Genomic DNA, 15121 nt, shown 5'->3' with positions numbered 1-15121 from the left:
GCACCTGCCTAGCAGGAGGGCCAGCAGTACTGCCTTATTCCTGACACGTATGACTCTTGTGCAGTGCGCCTAGCTTCTACTTTTATTTTCTTCCTCCAGCTGCACTGCAGGGTGATCAGTTCTAGTATGTGTGCCCCCTTCCCCCTGCTGTCTGGGACCCCTGGGTGCCCCTTTGCCCCCCAGTGCTGCAGTTTTCCCTCCTGTCCTCTCCCGCCTACAGCTGCTGAGGGCACAGAGGCGGGTTAATTCAGGATAGTGAGTTGGGGGGGGCTCACCATTCTGAATAAACACACCAACCTGAATGAACACAGTGAGTGATCGGTGCAGAAATTGCCTTCGTGCCACTATGGGAATGGGTCTTGTTTGATGTGGGTATAATTTCTGCCATGGCTGCAAAGCATAGCATTGTGACCATTGCATTTTAGCAAAAATATTATTTGATAGGTAGGCTGTACGGGGGCCCCGTGATTTCTATTAGCAGCCCTGTGGTCAGGTAGTGGTGTGGTCAAGCCTATACATATTTTAATTATATGTGATAATCAAATCATGTATGAGGAGTCACTTAGCTTCTTATAGGCCTAACTCACAAATCTACAAGAATGATTACCTTTTTTAGCCATGTGACTGTGCATTTCAAATCTCATCTCTCAGCTAACCACAACTGTCACTTTTTAAAATAAGAATCTGTATCCTGGTGTTTTAGTTTTGTAAATTGAACCTTAAAGCAGCGTAAAACCCGAAAACAAACATTTACATTTTAGATGTTTTGTTTTTGGGTTTAATACCACATTAAAGTGGAACTTTACCCATAGCAGCGTAATAAAAATAATGTTCTGTAGCAAGGAACATACATTTCACATTAATAATTATGCTACCAAATTTAGTGTGTGCTGTAAATTGCCTCCAGTACTGTTACTACTTGCTGGAGGCTGCCATTTTGCTGAAGCCCGAAGCCCCTAAGCAGCAGTTAATTTTTAGGTTGTCAGCAGATTGGCCTCTACAAATTCAACACAGTGCCTAAAAATGGAGAGCAACTAAGCATGTGCAGAACAGAGCTAGACAGTGTATTACTGGTTTTTAAACAATATAGGCACTTATTTTTACATAGCTATACCTGCAAAAGGGTCCAGCCTAAAGTGATCTAGCAGGAATTTTCTGACTACTTAGGTTGAAAAAAGTCCATCTAGTTCAACCAAAAAAAAAATACAATCCCATATACACAATCTTATACCCACAGTTGATCCAGAGGAAGGCGAAAACCCCCAGCAAAGCATGAACCAATTTGTAGGGGGAAAAAAATACTTCCTGGTCCCCTGAGAGGCAATTGGATATTCCCTTGATTAACTTTACCTATAAATGTTAGTACCCAGTTATATTATGTACACCTAGGAAAAATCCAGGCTTTTTTTTAAGGCTCTACTGAGTTAGCCAGAACCACCTCTGGAGGGAGTCTGTTCCACATTTTCACAGCTCTTACTGTGAAGAAACCTTTCCGTATTTGGAGTGCCCCCTTTCCCTCCGATGACCTTGAAGGGTAAGGCCTCGTACACACGACCGTTTTCCTTGACAAAATCCATCAAGAAAATTGGTGGCAGAGCTTTTTGGCCAAGGAAAACGGTCGTGTGTATGTTTTTCATCGAGAAAACTGTTGTGGATCTCAACGAGAAAAAAAGAGAACATGTTCTCTTTTTTCTCGTCGGGAGTCTCAATTTCCTCGTCGTGTTTCTTGTCGGGCTGGTTCACAACGAGATACACGTTCGTGTGTATGCTTAGAAACCTGCGCATGCTCACAATAAAGTATGAGATGGGAGCGCACCTTCGGTAAAAGTAGCGTTCGTAATGGAGATAACACATTCGTCACGCTGTAACAGACTGAAAAGTGCGAATCTTCTCTTACCAAACTTTTACTTAACACGCAGTAACATGAGATTAGCAAAAGCAGCCCCAAGGGTGGCGCCAGTGGAATCAAACTTCCCCTTTATAGTGCCGTCGTACGTGTTGTACGTCACCGCGTTTGAGAACGACGAGATTTTGTCTTGACAGTGTGTATGAAAAGAAAGCTTGTCAAGATTCTCGACAAGCCTAACAAGGAACTCGTCGAGGTTTCTTTTACGACGAGATTCTCGGTCATGTGTACGAGGCCTCAGTTTACAGAAAAAACTCTAAGGTGAATTATACAGGACCCACTCCTCATCTGCCCCCCCCCCCCCCCAGCCCCGCTGACCTGAAGTGCAGCAATCACCTGCTAGGAGACATCAGGTCACCGCCTCACCGGTCCGGGGCGTAGAAATCCACCGCAGCTTAATCTCCAAAACAAACTTTGTCGGGAGGTACGTTTAGGAGCATTTTTAATTGGAGCATGTGAAGGCATTAATGTGATGGCAACCATTCAGAACCCACGTAGCCTGTCCTGTCACTGTGCAGGCGAAGAGGAGAGAAAGCCGCAGGGATTTCAAATATCTGGACCGGTACAGCGGCGATACAATCTGTCAGTGTGGGGGAATGTCATACTCCAGGTTAACGGGACTTGGGGGGGGGGGGGCTCCAGTGTAAGTTCACCTTACAGATTTTGAACTTTAAAGTCAATAACCCAACATGAGTTCACTATATGGACCCCTTATATATTTGTACATGTGGATCATATCCCCCCTTAATGTCCTCATCTCAAGAGAGAATAAATTCAGTTATTCTAATCTTTCCTCATGGCTGAGCTCCTCCATGCCATCAGTTTGGTTGCCCTTCTCTGCACTTTCTCTAGTTCCCCGATATCCTTTTTGAGAACTGGTGCCCGAATCTGAACTGTATATTCCAGATGAGGTCTTGCTAATGATTGTACTAAAGTTACACTTAGAGTCTGTGACAAAAAATGTTTGATGGCCATGTCTACTGATTTGTTTAGGAAGTGGTGCTCTATATTTCTACAGGGTAAAAGAATCAGAATAGAATGTAATTATGAGCTATGGTCATTACTTTGTGCGGTGTAGTGTTCTATCCCAGTCATGCCCAGAGGGCTGGTTGAGTTGGTGGCATGTTATCCATTATCCATTTAGATTTAGAGGACATTAGAGTATGAATTATCCAGTGGTTAGGTCTGTTTGGAAGATAGTGGAAGCATATTAAGGGTCCATTGCATGGTTATTTCCTGTGCTATACCACTGGGGAAATTTCTCTTCTTTCCTGTCCCAGAGACACAACAGGAAACTACAGGGCATGTATAAAAGTGAGGGAATTTTCCCTCTTATGCCGCGTACACACGATTGTTTTTCATGACGAGAGAAGTGCAATTTTTTTAATTGGTCGTTAAAAACGATCGTGTGTAGGCTCCAGAGCATTTTTCTCAACGTTTTTCACATCGTTGTTTTTCTCATCGTGAAAAACAGTCGTGTGTACGCTTTAACAACGAGTAAAAAACACGCATTCTCAGAAGCAAGTTATGAGATGGAAAAAATTTGCATATTAAGCCCAAAGGGTGGTGCCTTTTGAATGGAACTTTCCCTTTATAGTGCCGTCATACGTGTTGTACGTCACCTCGCTTTGCTCGAGCATTTTTTATCACGATCGTGTGTATACAAGGCAGGCTTGAGAGGAATCACGTCGAGAAAAACGTTGTTTTTTTTCCATGACATGAAAAACGGTCGTGTGTACGCGGCATTAGACAGTTGCCCTCTCAAAAGGTGTCCCCTTACTGTTTGTTGTGGGGACAACTCCCACATTTTGTAATTCTCCTCACTTTTTTACATGACATTGGTCTACAGTACAAATAGAAGGGTGGGGTCACAGACTGTAAGGCCTTGTACACACCAGAGGATATCCGCTGGAAACGGTCCGCCGGACCTTTTCCAGCGGATAAATCCTCTGGCGGATTTGGATCTGATGGCTGTACACACCATCAGATCGAAATCCGCGCAGAATACATCCGCGGTGACGTGTCGCGCCGTCGCCGCGGCGACGTGCGCGACGCTGGAAGGCAACTACTTCCATGCATGCGTCGAATCATTACGACGCATGCGAGGGATGGGAGCGGACGGATTGATCCGGTGAGTCTGTACAGACGACTGGACACGATTCAAGCGGATAGATTTCTTAGCATGCTAAGAAATTTTTATCCGCTTGAAATCGATTGGCCGGATTTTAATCCGCGGGGAATTTTCCGCTAGGCCGTACACACGACTGGATCTATCTGCTGGAACTGATCCGTGGATCAATCCCAGCAGATAGATCCGGTCGTCTGTACGAGGCCTAATAATACAATGACAAAGGTTCTCACCCTCCCCCACTAAATCCAAAAATAAAAAAATAAAGGTTTTAGCTAGAGATACACTTTAATGGTTACATATTCACATGTTTGACAACAAAAGCCCTAGAAGTTGTTTTCAAACGTTAACAGGTTTGTCCTTGGTCCTTGAGCAGATGTCAAATTGCACATATGAGAAGGCAACAAGTTCAAGCTCACAACTGCTCTGCGGTGTCTAAAATAACCCTCCATGATATTGACTGAAACTTGTTAAATATGTAATATAAGAATGTGTCACTTCAAAGCCAGGTCTCAGCACAAAGAAGCTCATAACTGCAGCATTATTAATCACACATTTAAAATAATATAATATGATATTTCCTTTAAAAGTAGAAAAAATAGAAATAATGTATGGCCACCCTAGATGCTAGGTGGTTGATTGATGCTGATCTAGAATGCTTTAGCTGGATTCAGGTAGGGCAGAGTAACTTTCAGGCGGCGTAGCGTATCGTATTTACGCTACGCCGCCTTAAGTCAGAGAGGCAAGTGCTGTATTCACAAAGCACTTGCCTCCTAAGTTACGGCAGCGTAGCGTAAATGGGCCGGCGTAAGCGCGACTAATTCAAATTAGGAACAGGGGGGCGTGTTTTATGTAAATGACTAGTGACCCGACGTGATTGACGGTTTTTACGAATGGCGCATGCGCCGTCCGTGTACATATCCCAGTGTGAATTGCTCCAAAGTACGCCGCAAGAACGTATTGGTTTCGACGTGAACGTAAATTACGTCCAGCCCCATTCACGGACGACTTACGCAAACTACGTACAATTTAGAAATTTCGACGCGGGAACGACTGCCATACTTAACATTGGCTAGGCCACCTAGGGGGCAGCTTTATCTTTACACCGGCGTACCTCTTACGGAAACGGCGTATCTTTACTGCGACGGGCAAGCGTACGTTCGTGAATCGGCGTATCTAGTCATTTGCATATTCTACGCCAAACTCAACGGAAGTGCCACCTAGCGGCCAGCGGAAATATTGATACGACGGCGCAGTCGTATCTTAGCTAGGTTTAAGTGTATCTCAGTTTGAGCATACACTTAAACATACGACGGATTAGATTCCGAGTTATGACGGCGTATCTACTGATACGCCGGCGTAACTCTTTGTGAATCCAGCTACTTAGCTTTGCTGGTGGTATGCAGTTAGAATCTAGTAGTGTTTATCCTTGCCTGGAGATATACACACGGTGCATTTTTACATTTTCAAAGTTTAGCTTTGGACTTTGCTTTCCAGGTAGGCTTGTTGGCTCAGCGATCAGGAGGGCATTGTGATCTGTATTTTATTTGTAATCCTCTTTCATCAGGACATGAGTGAGGCATACAAAACACTTTCTGGGGAAAAATGCAACCTGGAATTTTACTAGTCTCTTAACCCTCCAATAACTACAGATCTTTTAAATTATTTTATCAATGAAAAAATATAATTTCAGGATGTCAAACACATATAAATTGATTTATGTACAGTAACTTTTATTAACATTAGCAGATAAGAAAAAAGAAATGTTGGTTTAATCTCTGACCTTCCCTTCTAAACATGTTTAGTGACCAGAGTTTTTTGAAGCTTAAAGTGTTACTAAACCCACAACAGTAAAATCAGTCCGTATATACAGCATAGCATGCTTGTTATACTCACTGTAGAACCTAGGGGGTTAATCCTCCGCATTGTGTAAAAAGGCTTTTTGATCCTGTCTTCTGATCCTCCCCTTCCACCGACTCCAGAACTTGTCCAGATAGTACAGAGCCTTTGGAGTCAGGCTGCACATGCTCAGTATGGTGTGTATTGCTAGAGAGGTTAATTTGTTGGGAGAGTGCATGTGATCAGCACAGGGACAATCGGCACTGTCCAGACAGAGGGTCAGGGGTCCTGGATCCTGATAGGACAGCTCAGTGCAACTCCTCCTACAAGCTTTACCAAGAACTGATAGAAGCCACAAGACTGCTATATACTGCTGATGAGAAAAGGGGTTTAGCAGTTTATATTTACTAAAAGAATTGCATTTCCATTTTCTGTGTACTGTGGGAGACCAGATATAGTAAATGCAGGGTCCTGGGTTTAGTAACACTTTAACCACTTAAGGACCGCCTCCTGCACATTTACATCAGCAGAATGGCACGGCTGGGCACATGCACGTACAGGTATGTCCTCTTTAAGTGCCCAGCCGTGGGTCACGGGCGTGCGCCCGCGACCCGGTCCAAAGCTCCGTGACCGCGGGGCCCGCGGACCCGATCACCTCTGGAGTCCCGCGATTGGTCCCCGGAGCTGAAGAACGGGGAGAGCTGTGTGTAAACACAGCTTCCCCGTTCTTCACTGTGGCGCCGTGATCGATCGTGTCATCCCTTTTATAGGGAAACACAATCGATGACGTCACACCTACAGCCACACCCCCCTACAGTTAGAAACAGACATGAGGTCACGCATAACCCCTTCAGCGCCCCCTTGTGGTTAACTCCCAAACTGCAATTGTCATTTTCACAGTAAACAATGCATTTTTGATACATTTTTTGCTGTGAAAATGACAATGGTCCCAAAAATGTGTCAAAATTGTCCGAAGTGTCCGTCATAATGTCAGTCACGAAAAAAAATCACTGATCGCCGCCATTAGTAGTACATTTTTTTTTTATAAAAATGCAATAGAAAAATCCCCTATTTTGTAAATGCTATACATTTTGCGCAAACCAACCGATAAACGCTTATTGTGATTTTTTTACCAAAAATAGGTAGAAGAATACGTATCGGCCTAAACTGAGAAAAAAATATATATATTTTTGGGGGGAGATTTATTATAGCAAAAAGTAAAAAATATTGAATTCTTTTCAAAATTGTCGCTCTATTTTTGTTTATAGCGCAAAAAATAAAAACCGCAGAGGTGATCAAATACCACCAAAAGAAAGCTCTATTTGTGGGAAAAAAAAGACGCCAATTTTGTTTGGGAGCCTCGCATGGCCGCGCAATTGTCAGTTGAAGCGACGCAGTGCCGAATCACAAAAACTGGCCGGGTCCTTTAGCTGCCTAAAGGTCCGGGTCTTAAGTGGTTAAAGTGATTGTAAACGATCACCTTGTAAAACAACCCATTCAGTTTAAAATAGAAATATATAGAAAATGCAGGGTCCTGGGTTTAGTAACACTTTAACTACTTAAGGACCGCCTCCTGCACATTTACGTCGGCAGAATGGCACAGCTGGGCACAAGCACGTACAGGTACGTCCTCTTTAAGTGCCCAGCCGTGCTTTGTATAGATATATTAAAAAAAAAATGGCATTATACATTCTTCCCTTTTTTTTATTTTATAAGTGATCACATTTCCTCTGTTTTCAGCTGCATAAAAGCTGGGGGGGGGGGGGGGGGGGATAGAAGTAGCATACTGAGCTTGCCAGTAAATGGCTGTGCAGCGGGGGCGTGTCAGGACAAGGCTGATCATTGGAGGATAGTACACTAAGTTCCCAGCATAGCTAGAAAACTGACCATGATGTGTTCTCCTTCTTAGTGTGGTCAATTTTTATTAGGAAAGCAGAGGGACTGGCAGGAACACCAGGGATTTCACATAAAGAACGCAATACAAAGAGAACCGGATACTTTTTTATACACATACATGATACAGCAGGCACATATAGGAATATGAAGTGTTGGGGTAACAAACGCTTTAAATGTGTCTTTAGGCAGCCCCCATAATTATGCTTGGCCCTATCATTCCTGCTTCATGTTCCTTCCTTGTGAGGCCATCCTTCACAATAAACAACCAATAGGGAGATTTTGAATGTTTAAGCCTAGGTTCACACTGCTGCGAATTCAAAATCGCGGTAAAATGTGCGATTTTACCGCGATTTTGCGCGATTTCGGCCGCAATTTAATGTAAATCGCGGCCCGAAATCGCAAAAAGTAGTACAGGAACTACTTTTTGAAATCGCAGATGCGGTGTCGCACTGATTAGGACAGTGCCATTGCCGACAATTGCCGCCAATTTGAGATGCGATTTGACATGTCAAATCGCATCTCAAATCGTTCCAAATCGTACCCAGTGTGAACCAGGGCTAAAGGGCTAAGCCAAGCTCTGCTCTTCCGTTTAAAGTTGGGATATGTATGTAATTTCAGACGCCTATACCTCTGGATCTAATAATCATTTTGACATATGTTTTTCATTGATTATAATTTTTTTGTTTTTGTCATGATGATTATGACTGTTTTTAGTCTAAGATTACACTGAGTTGTTTGAGCTTATATAGTAAAAATAGTGCAGGGAACACTTGTAATCTACTATGAACAGAAGCCCAGTGCACCCAACTGTCTTTCACTTTTCAACGTTCAGAACGATAAAATAAGTTTGATGATTGGTTGTTTCGGATTGGTAAATCTTGCACATTTCTTATTAAACAAAACTACACCCACCGATTCAACTGTTTCCCAATAACTTCTACAGTTACTAGTGTGGTAATGTTAGCTCTCAACCAGACTGTCAAGTCATCATATGGTGGTTTCATAGCTGATCACAAGTGCAGTAGCGAATGGTTTGGGCAGAGCAAACGTTCTGCCTGAACATCGCATGTTTGCCCGTAGAACATTGGAATTTGCGGAAAGCTCGGAGCACCCCACAATGCCCGCTGAGCACCCCACAATGCACTGCATAGTGCATTCTAGGGCCCTAATTGGATGAAGCCTTGCACCTGACTGGCTTTGCCCAGAGCACGGTCAGGCCTCGTACACACCAGCGGATCTGTCCGATGAAAGCGGTCCGCGGACCGTTTTCATCGGACATGTCCGCTGCCGGATTTTGGTCTGATCGCTGTACACACCATCAGACCAAAATCCCAGCGGAAAACAAACGCGGTGACGTGTCGCGACGATGACGCGGCGACGTGCGTGACCCTGGAAGGTCAATGCTTCCACGCATGCGTCGAATCACTTCGACGCATGCGAGGGCTTTCGGCCGAGCGGACATGTCCGGTAAGTCGTACAGACGACCGAACATGTCCGACGGACAGGCTTCCAGCGGACATGTTTCTTAGCATGCTAAGAAACATTTGTCCGCTGGAAACCTGTCCGATCCGCTGGACATTTGTCCGGTCGGCCGTACACACGACCGAACATGTCTGCTGAAACTGGTCCGCGGACCAGTTTCAGCAGACATATTCGGTCGCGTGTACGGGGCCTCAGAGCTCTGATTGGACAAAGTGATGATGACTGTCCAATCACGGCTCAGTGCCCATAGTCCCACCCTACAGTATTTAAGGTTCCTTCCCATAGGAAACATTTTCAGTGTTCTGTGTGGAAATAGATAGAGCTGGGCTCAGTTTGCTAATAGCGAGTTAGTGTATTATTGTGACTCTGAGGCCGCGTACACACGGTCGATCCAAACCGATGAGAATGGTCCGACGGACCATTTTCATTGGTTCACCGCTGAAGTGGTCTGATGTGCGTATACACCATCAGTTCAAAAACCGATCGGGTCAGAACGCGGTGACGTAAAACACACGACGTGCTGAATAAAACGAAGTTCAATGCTTCCAAGCATGCGTTGACTTGATTCTGAGCATGCGCGGGTTTTGAACCGATGCTTTCTGTACTAACCATCGGTTTGCACCGATCGGGCAGCAGGCCATCGGGTCGATTTTAAAGCACGTTTTAAAATTTTGGACCGAAGGACAACAGATGGGCTATACACACAAACTGAACCTCGGTCCATTCTCGTCAGATTTGTCCGACCATGTGTACGCGGCCTAAGTGTTCCTTGTCCACAGTCACAGAGGAGCTGAATTATTTGAACACAGTGTCAGCCCTGCACACTCCAAGAGTAACTGTGAAGAGTTACAGGGTGAATGCACCACCAACACCCAAGGCTCAGTTTTTCCGCACCTGTTACTTCTAAAGTAACCAAAGTCTGCAAAGGAAACACCAGACTTAAATGATAAAATGATAATGATAAAAAAAAAAATTAAATCTTGGCCTGAGTGTACTATAATTTGACTTCTTTATATAAAGCTTGCTCACTGTGGTTGTTATCTCCATCTAAAGTATGCCTAAAGGCCCGTACACACGGTCAGACTTTTTGCCAACAAACTTCAAATTGAGCAAGTTTTCAAAATCGTCCGAACGTGTGTACGCTCCATCGGACAAACTTTTTCGTGTTTCATCGGACAAAAAGTTCGGTCTGCAAACGAACAAACTTTACGTCAACAAGAGCCCGATGGTGCCTAGTCCGACCGTGTGTACAGCAAGCAATCGGACTTTTGGACAAAGTACAAACTGCGCATGCTCAGAAGCAAAGACCAGCCGGAAGCATTCTGTCTGGTAAAACTAGTGTTCGCATTTGAAAGAGCATATTCGTGACGCGGCAAGTTCTGAAATCAAGAAAAGCAGCGCACATTCTCTTCTTTATAATGTGATAATACTAAAAGCTGCTTTGTTGGTGATACTGACGGAGTAAAAACAAATGTCTTTACTTTGAATTCGTGTATTTTGGTTATATGAATCAAAAGTATTTCTATATTTTTTTGTGGGTCAAGTTGGCACAACCCCATTGCGTAACATGTCTGCTTGACGAACGGATGTTCAGAAACGAACAAAATTGCACAAAACTGAAAATCGCAAATGCACACAGACGAAACCTCTACTAACTCTTGATTAGCAGAGGGAGCCCAAAGGGTGAAGCCGGAGAATTGAACTTCCTCTTTACTCTCGTCAGTACATTGAAACATCACTACGTTCGTGTTTGTTGCCGAAAAAGTCTGAGCGCGTGTATGCTATGGGTGTGACCGGACAACTCCCTTCGGACAAAAATCCAAGGGAAAGTTTGTTTGATGTCCGACCGTGTGTACGAGGCTTTAGAGACACCAGAATTTATCCAAAAAAATCTCTAATCTTGTTCTACGTGCAATAAGTTGTGGCCTCATCATACAGACTGGCTCCCCAAGCCATTGTTTACAAAATAAAGCTGTCAGGGAAAACATTTTTTAATGTCATTTTGTTTTCTTTATATATGTCGGTTTTGCTGCAGCAGGTTCTATACACGGTACAGATGGCCCACTTTACAGGCAGACTAAGGGGACTCCCTGGCATTATATTTAAAGGAATTTTTCATGTTTAGTGCTTCACTTTAAGCATAATTAAAATCACTACTCAACTTGCATATAAGCCTTCAAAATGGGAACTTCTGATTTTTCAAGCTCGAATCCCTTAGGCTTTAATAGGGTTCAAAGAGTTCTGGCGTGTACCGAACTGGGGGGTGTTGGCCCAACTCTAATGTGCAGCACTGTGACAACTGCAGATCAAACAGAGACTAAAGCTGGCCATAGACAGTTACTTTTTTTAGCAGGCTGAATGGAAATAAATCAACACATTCCTCCATCCACACAAATGAGGTTTGATGGATGATTCCTATCTCCCCCACACCCCTTGCCCTCCTCCCCACCGCCGAAACATTGCATTCTGACAGTGACTCCTGCTGCTATTAGAATACAATGATCAGCGGCTGCAGCTGATTGGCTGCAGCCCCTGATCAAGACAAGTTATCTAACTTCTCTGTTCATCAGAATTCAATCAAATTATTGACATTTGTCGGACAGGGAGGCCACACACTGAAATTCCGACAATCTCTGCTGCTCCCTCTATTGCCAGCTCTAGATGGCAGATTCTTTTGTTGTAAAGGAGTTTGGTACCACTAAATAAACCTTATTTTTTCTATATTTTCTGCAGGTGCAACAAAAACCTTTGTCACTACATGAAACCCGTATTTCAATGTTCTATCATTTTCAGATTTCATTTAAAGATCAAGTAATGCTGCAGATGTTTGTTGGTTTTAAACATCTGTAGAATATGAATATTGTTGGTACTATGAAGCACTTTCAGTAAGATGATGTTAAGGGGTTCATGTTCTAAGCACAGAGTTCAGTTTTGTCTAGTCAGGTCACGATTTCTGATGGTTGCTGTGGATTCTTGCAGGTTTCACATCATCCTTACTCGTTTCATCCTTTGTATACTGAATATATCACTTTTCATATATAAGTATTTATTCTATGCAAAATACTAACAAATACAAATATGGTACCGATGTTATATGGCTTCCCAATTATGTTGTCCAATACAGGTTTGGATAACAAATATACATTCAATAAGGGAGGAATCACCACAGTATAGTGCTTTGGGGTTTCAATGTTACAAGTAAATATGTAGGCATATCTAAATCCAAAGATATAAAAAATGTCTGCTTGCCTGTCCCCCAAAGTCGTTTTTGCATAGTATTTAGTAGTGATGAGCTTCATATTCGAGTCAAACCCATGTTCGACTCGGACATCGTATGTTCGACCGTTCGTCGAAATATAAACAAAACGGTAGTTCGCGCCAAATTCGAGTTACGTTTCACAGACCATAATTCACTGTGGCATCGCTGGCTGATGATTGGCCAAGCATGCACTATGACCCGCATGCTTGGCCAATCACAGTTTGCAAAAAACGGAGAGCCATAATTGGCCAAAGCCAGGGTGGCTTTGGCCAATTATGGCTCAGGGGGTTTAGTACACGCCCCACACTATAAAAGGCCGCCTGCAGGTCGGCCTTGTGTAGTGTTGCGGTGATTAAGAGAGGCCAGAGAGAGTGTCATTTTTTGCAGGTAGATAGAGCAGGCAGGCAGGCTAGTCAGTTAATGTTACAGTGTGTAGAGGATATATATACATCCTAGGTGTTGTACATATATTTATACACTGTATAGTTTAGCTAGATCAGTTCTTCCTAATTTACTGGCAGGCAGGTGATTGTGCTAGCTGCAGTATTCTTACGTGGTTTATTGCCTGTGTCCTCTGTAGTTTGCACCTAAAGCTACTTGGTGTGTACTGGCCGTGTGCTCTGTAATTTGCACCTAAAGATTTTAATGATGCTTAAATAAAAAATAAAAAATAAATCCTTTAAATATTGTACTTGCTGGGTGTCTATAGTATGCCTGTGAAAACGTCTTTGAGAACCTGGGTCTTGCCCGAGGGAACATGTATCAATTGAAAAAAAAGGTTTTCAGGAGTCCTTATTTAAGCATCATTAAAATCGCTGCTCCTGAAAAAACGAACATTTTTAAAAAAAAATTCCATTGATACATGTTCCCTGGGGCAAGACCCAGATTCTCAAAGACGTTTTACAACAATAACTTGCATATTAGGCTTTAAAATGAGCACTTTTGAATTCGAACGTTCGAGTCCCATAGACGTCAATGGGGTTCTAAATGTTCGCGCGAACGTTCGGTCCGTTCAAAGGTTCTGGTGCGAAACGAACGGGGGGGGGGGGGGTGTTCAGCTCATCCCAAGTTTTTAAGTTGGGAGCCTTGGTTGTCACATAGACTGGACTTCAAACATGTCTATCACCTAAAAAATCTGGTGAGGCCCCGAAATCCTGGTGTAAGATATTTTTTTGCACCATGTTGTATATTCTGCTTTGACTTCCATACATTTCTGGGGGTCTCCAATGGACTTGATGGCTTTTTCTATTTCATGAGCTATAATACGGCATCGCCGTCAACTGGATACCCCAACACAGTGGTATTTAGGTCAAGTGCTGGATGAATTTGTGTACAACTAGACTATAAATATGTCTGCCTTTGTTCTGTGCCATAACATACTTGATTTATAAGACAATTTGGTTATAGAAAAAAGAATAAGGGAGAAAAAGGTCCAATTTTTTCTGTGCTTCTGTGAGCCATATTCAGCCAACAGCATGCTCAAGCATCACTCAGCTAGTGTAGGTTCCGGAGGCTCCGGAGAGATCCTAATTTTATTGCTGGGTGCCACCCAGATGCCTAGACCGGCAGCTGGCTGAAGCTACAGATCGCTGTACTTACATCGCTTTTGTTAGTACAGTTATCTCCCCTGCTGTGCTATTGTGTTCTGATAGGGTGACACTGGTCAGCGCTCGCGGCCATTGGCTCCCATCGCTGATTGGATGTAGATCAGATGGTGGTTTTCAGCATGCCCGTTCAACAGAAGCCAGTCATGAGACCAGCTTCTGTCAATAATACAGCTGTACACATGGGCCAACACTTGGACGGTTCCTGCTAAACCGTCTAATTTCGAAAGCCTGAGACAGTTTCTCCTACCCCCTGCACAGTCCAGGGCTCCTGGAAGGGCAGAGCAGAGAGCTGGTGGCTGACAGTCATAGGCTCTCTGCTCACTGAAATGGTCTTTGATCACTCTCTGTGTAGAAGCGGCGGTAAACCGATGCAGCATCGGATCGATGCTGCATCCACCTAGGTGAATATGAATGTTTTTTTTTTTATACCCAACACTTCTCTTTAACCACCTCAATACTGGCCACTTTCACCCCCTTCCTGCCCAAGCCCTTTTTCAGCTTTTAGCACTGCCACATGAATGACAATTACGCGGTCATGCAACACTGTGCCCAAATGAAATTTTAATCATTTTCCCCCACAAATAGAACTTTCTTTTGGTGGCATTTGATCACCTTTGCGGTTTTTATTTTTTTTACGCTATAAACAAAAGAAGAGCGACAATTTTGAAAAAAAAGCAATATTTTTTACTTTTTGCTATAATAAATATCCCCCAAAAATATATAAAAAAATATATTTTTCCTCAGTTTTGGCCAATACGTATTCTTCTATTTATTTTTGGTTACTGGGCAATCACGGGTGCCCGGCGGACATCGCGGCCGCTGGGCATGCGCATCGGGTTCCCAGCCGACGGCCATGGTAAGCCATGATATAGAACATTTTTTCTTTTGGGTTTAGATATGTTTTGAATTGTCCATATACATTATAAACCCATCTTTTAATACACGGGTAAGCAACCTTGACACTTCAGCCATGTCTCATGGGACTTGTAGTTTCACAACAGATG

The 15121-nt window shown here is 43.4% G+C and overlaps 1 protein-coding gene across 1 annotated transcript in view; it reads left to right on the top strand.

The window, feature by feature from the left end:
* BHLHA15 (basic helix-loop-helix family member a15) overlaps positions 1-15121 on the top strand; it is a 66598-nt gene that overhangs the window by 30623 nt on the left and 20854 nt on the right. The window lies entirely within an intron of this gene.

This window comes from Rana temporaria, chromosome 6 (assembly GCF_905171775.1).
Source record: "Rana temporaria chromosome 6, aRanTem1.1, whole genome shotgun sequence".
In the NCBI taxonomy this organism is placed as follows: Eukaryota; Metazoa; Chordata; class Amphibia; order Anura; family Ranidae; genus Rana; species Rana temporaria.
This window is presented reverse-complemented; position numbering and strand designations above follow the sequence as displayed.